This window comes from Numida meleagris, chromosome 1, assembly GCF_002078875.1.
Source record: "Numida meleagris isolate 19003 breed g44 Domestic line chromosome 1, NumMel1.0, whole genome shotgun sequence".
NCBI classification, from domain to species: Eukaryota; Metazoa; Chordata; class Aves; order Galliformes; family Numididae; genus Numida; species Numida meleagris.
In genome coordinates, this window is record NC_034409.1 from 58,236,300 (window position 1) to 58,248,811 (window position 12,512).

Genomic DNA, 12,512 nt, shown 5'->3' on the forward strand with positions numbered 1-12,512 from the left:
GAGTTAGAAAGAGAAGCATGGCAAGGAGAAGGTACTAAAATGCGCGATAAGAAAAATGAGGAGAGAATGTCTTATTAGCTAGGGAAAGCAAAGGTTTCTGGAGGAACAAAACATTTATTTAAGAGGTGGAAATAAAAAGGTTAATTGTAGAGAACTGTAGACATCAAAAACATCAGAAAAAAATAGAGCTAAAAAAGGAAAAAGTGTGGGAAAAGTAAAAGATGAAAGAAGAAATCAAGAGTCAAGGGAGACTGTGTTACTTTGCAGACACCGTGCCACCAAGAGCTTCTCAGATAGACACACTCCTGTGAGCTCACATCTCCAGCTTATCTTTGTTCCCCTCCATAGTGGAAATGCTAAGTCATAGCCTGAACCAGTGATTGAGCACCTGGTGGGAAGGCAGGGCCAACCCAGGGGAGTTCAGGTGCAAGCAATGCACCTGAGTGACCAGAAGGGCTGGAGCCAGGACCCACTCCTTCCCAGACCTCACTTAAGGGTTGGCAGTGGAGGTAAGGATATCTTGCTGGAAATCCCTGAATACCTGAGACCTTCTGAAGGTAAACAGCTTCTTTCCTTTATTTCTGTGCCTATGGCTGTTGCGTCTGCACAAATCCTCACTTGCTGTAGCCTAGGGCCTTGCTACTCTGCTGTCATTGCTACGCTTTCCATTGTGTTACACCCTCTGAGCCTCTAGAAACTCCATCTGTGTTGGCAGCCAGGGCACAAACATCTTTTCCAAAGGAAATGAAATCTCTGCAGCTCCAGGTATGTCTGTCTTGGCAAGCATCAAAAAATGTCCTTCAAGCCATCTCTGCCCCTGCACTTGCTACACAAATTTAGGGTCACGGCACTCTTATTTCCTATTTTCAGTGCCTTTTAAAGAATGCCCTTATTATTCACTGACTAGGTGTGTCTTGAAGATAGGGATGCGGCAATAAGAGCTAATGCTATTCTCAAGTAGCAGATTTGATCTGTGTATCTTGAGTGGCTTGCACACTAAACTCTGAAATATGTGCTCTGTTTAAAAGTTGTCCTTTTACCAGTGCCTGAACTATTTTAAGAGGGAGCTTATCATCATTCCCTTTCACTTGCCTTAGCTCAGGAGCAACTATATTGAGCTGTGATGGATAGAGTTGTAGGGAAGATCCTGCTAGCTAGAGCTGTGATGGCAAAAAGCAAGAGGATGTATGGGATTCTCCTGTGAGTCCATCTGAGCTCTTGCAGCAGCAGTGTTGTGCCTAGAAATGCCACATCCCTACTCCAGACCTCACAGCATCTTGTGCTTTGAATGAATTCATGAGACTAGCCTGTGGCAACTACTGCTTGTTTTTGTCTGCCTTCAAACCAGTGTATTAAGGAAAGCTGTGATACCTACCCTAGGCACTTACTTGTGGCTAAATTCTGTCAGAGAGGGAAGTGCCTTCTGTGGAAATGCCAAATACATAACTCCAGTTCATAAGAATGGTGAAAGAATTCTCCTAGAGGGTGTGGCAGCTATGTTACCCCTCTGCCTACCTGACCTTTTGTTTACTAAGTTTCTGGTAATTGCAGTCAGAGATGAAACCAATAGAATAAGTGGCAGCTGGATGGGGTGAGGCCTCAGGGGTCTTCAGCCAGGCAGAGTGTAGTTGAAATATTTGTGTGAATAATAAAATCATAGAATTAGCTAGATTGGAAAAGACCTACAGGATCATCCAGTCCAACCATCCACCTACCACCAATAACCCCTCTGAACCGTGTCTCTCAACACAACATCTAAACGTTTCTTGAACACCTCCAGGGTCGGTGACTCTACCACCTCCCTGGGCAGCCCATTCCAGTGCCTGACCACTCTTTCAGAAAAGTAGTATTTTCTAATGTCCAGCCTAAATCTCCCCTGGTGCAACTTGAGGCCATTCCCCCTTGTCCTGTCACTAGTTACAAAAGAGAAGAGAGAGTGTGGATTCTCATACTGGCATTTCTCTGTTCCTAAACAAAGGAAACTTTCTCAGGCTTAGTTTCAGCCTACCTGGTATCTCACCTTGCCTAGTGCTGATTTCCAGCCAGATGATTTCCTTCTGTAGTAGTCGCTGTCAAGAGCATGTTGCAGCTTCTCTGATATGCCCTTTAATTGGAAAACAACACTTCCCTTCACCTGGAAACCTGGAAGTACAAGTAAACAGGTAACCATTTCATGGTCTGGCTTTGTGAGGAAAAATACTTTTTTTTTCTGTGTCCCCAATAGCTTCTACTGCTCTTATCTTGTGGGGAAGATGTTCCTGATCCCAAGGATGTGTACAGTTCTGGATGCCTGAGCAAGGCAGTGTCAGGTAGCTGAGGGCTTGACTGTGTGGATAACAGCACCTGTACTCCCCACCCTCTCTCTCAACTAGTGGTTTTCCATTGTAAGGAGGACAGTCAACGTGGAAATTAAAGGAATGTAAGACGGTATTTTCAGCCTATGACATCCATTAAATCTATTAAAGTAAGCCAAGAGTTATAAAGGAGGTTAATTTGTTCTCTTACAGAATCTCAAAATAATAGCATAATCTATTGAGGCTCCAGCACTGATCCCTGGTGACTGCCTCCCACTCCTTTGGTGGGGTTAACCACTTTGTGCAAGCCTGACAAAGACAGGGAAGGTCAGTCATTCTCTGCCTGATCCCTGGCTCTCTGCTGCTGTAAAGAGAACCTGCATTTTTTTTCTCTAAATGGTATTAGCGCAGCTGTGACTAAAACCTCTGCCATCCTTATTGCAGGACATGCTGGTTTGTGTTGAACCAGCAGTCTTGTTTTGGGAAATTCTTTTGTTTGTTTTAGACATTAAATATTTAAAGCTTCCATTTTGGTGTATGTATGTTTTGGCTGGTGAGAGGAAAAGCTGTTTGAATGGCTTCCACCCCCCCCCCACCTTTGTTTTCCCCTACTGTGCTTACCCTTTAGCACTGCTTGGTAAGCAGTTCTACAAAAAGAAGCTTTTTCTTTTGCTCCTGATGCAGATTTTCTTGGTGGCTCTGGACTATGAGTTGCTCAAGATGAAACCTCCACCTTATGCAGATTTCTGAAGCTTTTTTAAGAAGTCCTCCTACTCCTGAAACTCGTGTGGCTTCATACCACCATTCCTTCTGTGTGCCTGCTGCCTGGCACAGAGCTGCACTGGCATTTGGTTTAGGTTCTTTTCTTTTTCCCTTCCCTTTGCTCTGAGCTACTGCTCTTGTCATGACTGGGCACTGCCTGTGTGTAGTAACAGCTCTGCCATGGTAAATGGTGGGAGACAAACAGTTTCTCTTATTGGAAGTGGCAGAATTTTTTTTTCCCCAATCTGAATATCTGATTGAGGATTAGGACCAATTCCTTATTTTCACATAGCTGTACTCCTGCAGATAAAAATGGCTTTTAGATTCAGATTACCATTAGGAAAGCAAATGAGAGACCCAAGTGCATGTGTCGTGTGAGTTCATCAGCTCTGAACGGGGGGAGGCATCTACTGCAAGGACAAAGCTGATGCTGATACCTCAGCACCTGCTGGGCCAAATGCTTGGCTGCAGCTGCTTTCTTTAGGCAGGATGAGTGTCTGTAGCTTGTCTTATTTGTACTGATGAAGCTTAGTTGGCTGCCAGTGAGTGAGACCTGGCAAATAGAAAGAGCCTATGTTAGTGTTTGTAGAAGGAAGACACTAAGATTTTCCCGAAATAAGCATTTTACGTGAGCCAAAAAAAAAAGTCAGTTTGATCTGCGAAGTGCAACTGGACACAATGACTAAGATAAAGAGAGATAAGTACTTGCCACAAGCCAGGATCCAAGTGGTGAGCTGTGCAGTGGGGTGAGCCTGCTGCAGAGCCTATGTGCATCTGGTAAAGGAAGCTTCTGTGCTGCAGGACAGGAGGGAGTGGTAGGGAAGGGTCATCAGCAGGAAGGTCCAGGTGAAGGGCAGCTGCATGGTGTGGTAAACTCTGTCTCCCAGCCTTTGTGTGATTCTTTGGTGATGAGCAATGCAAGACTAAGGGTTTTCTAGCAGGAAGCCTATCCAGCATATCCTATCAATGACAGGCCAAGGGGTTGCCCGTGCACCCAGAACCAAACCAGTAATGAGGCTGGAAGGCTTGCTGCTGACTCCGAGCCCTGAGCCTAGTACCAGCCGCTTGGAGGCAGCTGTGATTGCCTTGTTCTCACCAGCAGCTGGCCATTGCCCTCTGAGTTGCTGAGCATGAGCACTTGTGCTTTGCAGAGACATCTTGGGGCTTAGCACCACTGTGAGTTTTGCTTTGTTCTCTGTTTAGCTCCCACACGCTGCTGTGCTTAGCAGCAAGATCCGCTGTGACCCTTCTTGGCCCTGTCGCCAGAGAACCTGGCACTAGGGAAGTATTTTAAGCTTCATAGCTGCTGCAAAGTGAGGGGAAGAAAAATAAACCATGCTTTGCAAACTATGCCTGAAGTTTTATAAAATGGGTATTTTTAGCATGCCGTAAAAATACAAAGCCCACTCTTATTTTTATCCTTTCAATCTACGTGCAATTAATTGAAAGCCTTTTTACCTTGCTTCCATTCAATTCCCTGACTTTCAGAGACTAGCTAACTTTAGGACCCAGGAGGGAGGAAGGCGTCATCAGATGCTGGCAAATGCTGGCCATGTTGTGTGTCTATTTATAGCAGGCGTGTGTCGAACCACCTTGTCGTTCTTTTCTTAGCATCAGCTGGACGAGCTCTGCTATCAATTATCCATGAGGCTGATGATGATACAAGGAAAGCTATGTAAAGCAGGTGCTCAGAGGAGAGGGGAAAAAAGGGGAGGTGGGTGGCAGGACAGGGAAAGATGAGGTCTTAGGAACTGGAAAAGATCCTCTTGCTCAGTCTGAAAACCCTTATTATCTGTAATAATTATTAATAACAGGGGTGCCTGCACAAAGTCATTGTGACTGCTTTCAGCTGGTGAGTCCCTCCCAAATGTTATTTCCCTCATTTATTTTCATTGTGTTGGCAACCAAAGGCAGTGGGTTTTTCATCTTTTTTTTTTTTTCCCCTCCCTTTGCTCTTCAAGGTGCGGAAGCCAGGTGCTCTCCCTCCCCCCTCCCTGTCCCAGGTTCTGTTATTTGGGGTTGCTAATAGCAGGTTCTGGTTTCCCTGTGTAAAGCTGAGCCTCTGGCTTTTCTCACGCTTGGGGATGGCATGTCTACCCCCTTGTTTCTCTTTTGTCTCCGTTTCAGAGAGGATTTTGCATGCAAAGACTCTGAGGGAGGAAGAAGCAAGCGAAAGGCTGTCGTTTCTCTCCTTGCTAAAGACAAAGCTGATCACCGGCCATTTATCAGCCCTTTTAGGATGGCTTGTCTTTACTGCTCTCTTCTCTAAGCACAGGGGAACGGGACAGCATGAACTCTGCTCCTGACAGCAGCTCAGGTTCTGACACCATCTGCCACTTAATCCACTTCCAAGGAAGGGGCTGACGTCTGCATCCATGTGTATGCACATACACGTTCCCATGTAGCCGTGCATCATTTCAGCAGAATCGTACTGACCGGCTTGCAGTCACCACTCCTTTGATGAGAATTGCCCTTTGATACTACTTCTTTTCTTCCTCCTGGTTTAGATTTCCCAATTCAGTTTGGCATAGCATAGTGGGAGGCAGGGAAGGGGCTTATGAGTTGAAACTGGAGAAGATTTCCTGGGAAACTGATTGCTTCTGTTTTCCTACCTCGCGCAGTGCTCTGAGGGGCTGCGTTTTCAGGTTTTGTCTTTTCCTGGAAGTTATGAGTGTGGGATGCATGGATTTCCTTTGCAAAAGCAGCAGGAAGCAGAGCAGGTGTAAATTGTCCGTGCCAGGCTCCTTGGATAGCTGGTAAGTGGGCTCTTGCAGGAACTGCTGACTTTTAAGCTGTTCAGTGACACAATAGCCAGTCTCATTTGATTGCTGTCTGTAGGCACTGAATGCATTTTGAGCTTTCTCTGTCTCCTTCCTCTAATAACACACGATGAATGACAGTTACTGGCACGTGCAATGCTGTGTTGTATCTTCTGATGGTTTTTATGTGCACCTTGCTCAATGCTGTTCACTGTCTGTGCTGGATCATGTTTGCTCTTGGCACACAAAGCTGTGCACGCAGCACTTGGAAAATGGCTTGAGAACTGAGATGGGGAGAGAAGGGAGGCTTTGGGATGGAGGAATGGCACAGGTGGCATTCAGTTTTGTATGAGTAAGGCAGTTAAGCCTTTTTGTGGGGGGGGAGAAGGGGATGTGGTAGTGGCCGAGCTGTCTTCTGGAAGACAGGATCTCTCTGTGTCAGATCTCACACTGAAGCATTGTGATTTCTTCCTCCTGGTTGCCTTTGTAGACCTTCTCCCCCAGTTTCCAGGTACACTCTAATGGCCGGAAGCTATTTGCTTGTGACCTTCACAACCATTTCTGCTACATACTGAATATGGACCAGAGGAATGCTGCTGTTTGGTTGTGCTTGATTTCATCAATTGCACTTGAAATTTTTTCTTTTCATTATTTTATAATGAATAATGCTCCTTAGTTAAAAAAGCAAGGGAACTCGCATTAATTGGAGATAATTTTTCTAGGCAGAAACTAATTGGCTGTCTTTGCAAGTGCATTTTATTCATCTCATAAGAGAAAAATTAGTTGTTAACTCCTTGAGATTTCTTGTGGAGGTATTCAAAGAAAAGTTCATATTAATACTGTATTGACATGTATTTATGCAACCTGAAAACTTCTCTCTGTTTCCCACTGTGGTAGACTGCTCTTCATTTGCCCTTTCTGAAGGAGGAAAGGGAGTAATTCTTGACCTTCAACTAGTGGTTTAAGATTGATCTGATACGTTTATTTAGTTAGTTTCCAGACAATAATCAGTTAAAGAACTTACCTCCCAACCGTAGTTTCAGTGCTTTTGTAGGATCTCAACCTGTTTGCAGCAAGGCACTTACAAGCTTTGGATTATTTTTGGAAATAGGTTCCTCAGGGAGGAAGTAACAGCTGAACTAGAAGACCTGTGGGGCAGTGCAGTTTTGTTTAGGATGTTGCAGTTTTCACATTTCCTACTCCTCTGCAGAGGGAGAACTGCAGTGTGCAAATGGAGGAGCTGGACTTCTGAAGCTGTAGTTTTTGCTTGAACATTCAGTCATTTTTCTGTGAAATATGATCTGCATGGTAATGGGGGGAAAAAAAATTGAGTGTTATGCATGAGAGCGTTGTGCCTTGTTTTGAGCTCATGGCATTTAGTCCTCCCATTTCAAGCACATTTGGTTTCCTGTAGAAAATATTTTCTAATGACTACTAATTAATACTGATACATAAACCCTCTAAGATAAAAACAAATCTCCTTTCACTGCCAGAACATCTCTAGAGAATTAGAAATCACTCTCTTCAGTACTAAAAAGTTTAGCTATTTGTTGTTTTATTTATATGTTGATTTATCTCTCTGCTTTTGTATCTCTACCATTCTGTCTCAGCATGGGCACTTTGTGTCGTAAGCACAGACCATTGCCTACTTTCTCTGAAGTTTTTGATGGACCTACACCAGGAGAGCTGAGGAGTTGTGAGCTAAGCAGCAAGGACCGTTGGAGAAAAGGTGGTGCCTTTGGAAGATGTAGACTGATGTTGCTGATCAAAAGCTTGGGCAGTTCAAAATGAGCTCTTGGAAAAGCATGGATGTCTGTTTGAACTATGTCCGGATGTTCTGGGGCTCAGTTTCCAGAAAGAATTCATGTGTGGGAGCAGAGCAGCGCAATTGAAGTGTGTGCTTTCAGAAGGTTATTCAGTAAAATTATTAGTCACGTTTACCCAGCTCTATTGATAGACTGAAGCCCTAAGGGGAAAAAAATCCCAGACAAAACAAAATCATAGGGAGCTCAGACCCTGTCTCTTCTTGTAACATTGAGAGTTGGGGCAGCAGGGTTGCTGATTTATATGCATAAAAAAAATATGACCAATGTTTCTTGTTGTTTTCAAACTGAATATTGGTAACTTAAGTCTCCTCTGTTAAAAAGTAAAATCTAGGTCAAGTTTTTGCTTGCAATTGTGTAGGCAATTGGAAGGCTTTCGTTCACTTGGTCTGTAACTGAAAGTCTGATTTGCCGTGGCTACTTGCAAGTGACAATAACTGCTCTAGACAAGAGACTTGCATGTTATTCTTGGTTGCCCAAGTTCCTGCTACTGATGTTTGAAATGTTGGGAAGATTTTATAAGAATTGCCAGCATTTGTGCTTGGAGATCTGATGGGACTCTTCAATCTATGTGAAGCCAAACTTCATTCCATTCTTGTATTTCAGAATTTTCAGGCAGCAGTAATTAGCGGTCAGATTAAGGATAGCAAGCTCTAATTCGTTTGTGATGATCTTGAGAAAAGTTTTTTCACCTAAAGGATCACATTTAAAATCAAGGCATTAACCTTATAAGGAAATATTTGTTGCAAGCAAATGGGAGGTTTTTCCATTGGAATAAAGACATTACTCCAGATAACTTATTCACTCTTAATACTGTGGGATTTTGATCTGTGTGTGCCTGTGTTTTATACAAAGCAACCTGAGAACCCAGGGGATGACTAGTCACCCAGGCCGGATGCTGCTCAGCTCGAGTTGCTGCAGGGAGTCAGGTGTGAAATAGTAGAGGTGCTGATGAGGACATGGGATACATCCTGAGAAGTCAACAGCTGTTCATGACAATTGATAGAGCACCAGTGTGGGATCTACCTCTAAAACTGAGTGGCAGCACTGCGGAAATCACGAGATGGGCACGCTGCCCTGTAGCTGCAGGAGGGCTGAGTGAGAGCCTTGGGACAGCTCTGTGCGGTGTTCGGCTGGGCAGGAATCTGGAGTCAAATTACTGCAGCATTTGAAAGAGGCAGGCTTACAGTGTTGAGCATCTCAGATCTTGTAAGAATTGAACTACACAAGCGTGGAGTTGCAGATGAAGGACCATATAATGCTGTAGACCTGAGTTACTAGCTTTTCCAGAAGACTTTTTGATGAGTAAGTTAAGTGTCAGGCTTTGGAATACATATCATGAAATGGTGACAATAACAATTAGAAAGTTAATATTTCTGCTGGCTCTTGTCTCTGTCCTGCCGGCGAAATGCTCATTTTAGATAGTAGGTTCTTACATTCCTAATATGAATGTCTGAACCAGAGCATACGTTTTATATCTCACCCTGGAGGTGGTTGAACATAGCTCACCGGAGTATTCTTATTCCTTGGTTTCCAAGAGCTCTGAGCGCAGGAAACTGCTTCATCAAATGTTCCTAATGCCAGAATGGTCTCTAAAAAACAACACAATAAATTCCTAAAGAAGAATTCAGCCAGAACACGTACATTTTAAATCTCCAGATGAGGATTTGTGAGTATGCAGAATGCTTCTAGCATGGGAAAGTGCATGCAGGGTGCTGTGGTTTCGTTTGGAAGAGTCTGGAAGCAGCTGCACAGTGAGCAATGGTTGGATGCCATCACAGCTCTCGGCCCTGTTGCTAAATGGCAATCCAGTTGGCACTGGAGAAAGGGAGATGAAGAGCGCTCTAGGCGTGCCTTGCTTTTTGGGGCTGTGCCATGGTACAATGCAATCAGCATCCTGAGATAAAACTGAATGTAGAAATTTCCATTTGTTTGCCCCCTGTCTGTTGTTTGGAGAAGCGGAGTATTTCAGAGGCGTATCAGCAGGATGTTTTTCATTTGCAGTAAATTCATGTTTGAGAAAAGTAAAAAGGAAGTGTTTGTTGTCCTTTACAGTTTCTACAAAAATCTCCAGGTAGATTTCATTGCACCAAGGGACTGTATACTGTGGCGGCGTTGGAAATGTAACTTCTTTAAATGTCCAAAAATGAGCGCTAGCAGAAATGGTCTGAACTCTCACTTACTGATGTACTCTGAAGCTGTGGGGTTCCTCAAGGAAGAAAAGTCACTGTGGATATCTCAGTGAGGGTAACTACATAGAATGTTAACTGCAGTTTAAGAAAAAAAAAATAGAGGAGAGAAGGGGATTTCCAAGTAGCAGAGAGGTGGTAGAAATTAGCATATAAGTGGATACCGTCTTCAACCTTGACTTCTGTAATTTCGAAGGGATAAGTTTCTCCTGCAATGATCTTATTCTAATTTAAAACAGTTGATGAAAGAGTGTACTTTCACTGTAATTTATCAAAAGCAGCACCGAGGTAGGAGACCTTTGCCTAACTCCTACTCTTGCCTTTCCTGCACAGATCTTGAATGAGACTCGCCAGGTGTTTCCATGTTTACTGAAATTCCCTTAACTCAAGGCTTTCCTCAGCTTCAGGGTAATAAATGTTAGTCTAATCATTCTGAATTGTGAATGAATCACTGGTGTCCTCTGGCTGGAGAGGTGTCCCTACTAAGACCACAGTGCTGTGCTGCCAAAGGTCTTTAATTTTCTTTTAAAGAAAGCAGCTGAAATGTTTTGTTTTGTCAATTCTCTGCTTTCTTTTTTTCCTGCTGAAACTGTATGCAATTGTGAAGAACTGAAAGCAGCTCATATGGCTGTGTATTTGAGTGGGAAACTGCTACTTTTAAATCAGGTTTGAAAAGATTATTTTAAAATTGAAGATCGTGCTTTTAGCAAAAGTGTTGGAGGCGTAGGGGCGCAGAGAAGGTACGGATTGCCATATTTAACCCTTTCCTGAGTTTTAGTTTAGAATTTATGCCTTTCCATGGGAGAGAAATAGCCAGACATCTGGATAGCTTGGAAAGAGTGGGACAGAGAAGCAGGGGAGGTGATGCACAACTTATGAGCTAAACTCAGACCTTCCTCAGTTCTCCCCATAACAGGAACATATCTCTCATTGTGTATTCAGCAAGTGATGTCCAGATGAGCATGACTGGTACAAATTGCTATTAAAAGCAGTCGATAGTTCCCGATCACAGAAATGATACATAAGAGCGGTCGGTGTCCCACTTGCTACCTCAGAGATGAAGCTAAGAACAAGATCCTGTGGGCTGGATGAGCTGGGGTGAGCCGAGGCATGGTGGTGAACAATGTGAGAGGGGTCACTGTGAGCCCCCAGCTGTGTCAGCTCTTGTTGTTTAAATGGTTGGGTTTGCCAGAGTGGTTGCAGAGCTGTGCTTTGCTGCTAGTATTGGCAATTCACTGTTATAATGCAGCAATGCTGTTGAGTCTAAGATTGTAACTGCAGCCCTTGGAGTTCTAATTTGTTGGGCCAGCAAGGAGCCTATCTGAGTGCAGTATTTATGTGCTGCCTGGCATCTTTCTGTTCACTTCATGTACGCTCTTGCATGTGCTTTCTGTGCGTTTCATCTGCTTCAAGGGAAGGTAGACAGATGACCTTTTTGTATAGCTTTTAGCTAATATGTTCTACACGCTCTGCAGGATGTTTTAAAGTGAGAAAATTAGCACTGTAAAATTGTTAGCATAATGTTACCATTTAAGAGGTTTTGTCATCTTGGATCTTGATACAGATTGCCTTGCTCAAACCTTGACTTTGTATTATGATGTTTACTCAAAAGATGTGCCTAAAGTTGCTGAGTAGAATCGATTCCTCTATTTACTGCTTAAAGGCCCAGTGACATTAAGGGTCCATTCATATTTTGGTGAACTTGCAAAGGTCTTGTTCTTTCCTGTAAAGTGCAAAAAAGGTCTTGCTCAAAGTGGGAGCTTGAGCAGTTTGGAGTTATATTCTGTGGGAAGATACAAAGCTATTGTCATTGTAGAGTCAATAAACCCTTGAACTGATTTATGCTGACTTTTGCTGGAGGGCATCCTTTACTGCCATTCCCTATATGTAAAGGAAATAGTTTTTTGAAAAATGTTTCTGTTTATACCTCCTATGCTCCTAAACACAGAACAAATCTGATATTTTGGGGCTCAGTTATGCTCTGGCATTTTTCAGTCCTGGTAAATGTGAGGGTCAGTTTCCTTACAAATGATTTGACTTGTATTTGGACCTCTTTCTCAGTTTTACTCCAGTCCTGCAAAGGGTAAGGTTCTGCCATGGTTAACCATGTTACTTCATGTTCCACAAGGTGTTCCCAGGTTATAGCTCTTTTATTTAGCATAGTGGTTTTTTGTCTTGCAGTTATGTCCTGTATTACAGCTTCCTGTAAAAGTTTCATATCTGTGCTGCTTGCATTAGGAAAACTCTGCTAGTGACAATTTTCACATCTAATTCGTAGGAGAGGGGCCTCTTTCTTTGTTTTATAACTATTTTCCCTTGTTTAAAAATATGTCAGTGGAGAAGAAAATCAATCTTTTTTTTTATTATCAAAATCACTGATACAGAAGAACTGTAGTTGTACTCCTTCGCAGATTAGGCATGGTGGTGCTCTGAAGAGAAGAAGACGATAAAGGCTTCAGAAGTGCACTTTCTTTAGAGCTGTGTGTGAATTCAAATAGATTTACAGTGCTTCTCTTAAAACATCACAGAACTGAAGTCTACAGGGCTTGAAATTGGAAGAAGTTTGAGAGAACAAATGGAGCTACTGGGCTGCATAGAAAATGATTGTCTGCACAGCCCAGTGAACTGAAGGGAATTGCAAGAATAAGAAAATGAATGCAGCAAAGCTCTGATTTCTTTCTTCAG

General features: G+C 43.2%; 1 protein-coding gene across 1 annotated transcript in view; it reads left to right on the forward strand.

Moving 5' to 3' along the window:
- Positions 479 to 12,512, forward strand: part of DGKI (diacylglycerol kinase iota) — a 174,628-nt gene continuing 162,594 nt past the window's right edge. The window contains exon 1 of the mRNA XM_021388553.1: positions 479 to 557. The gene's annotated coding sequence lies outside the window, so the exon portion shown is untranslated. The remainder of the gene's footprint in view (positions 558 to 12,512) is intronic.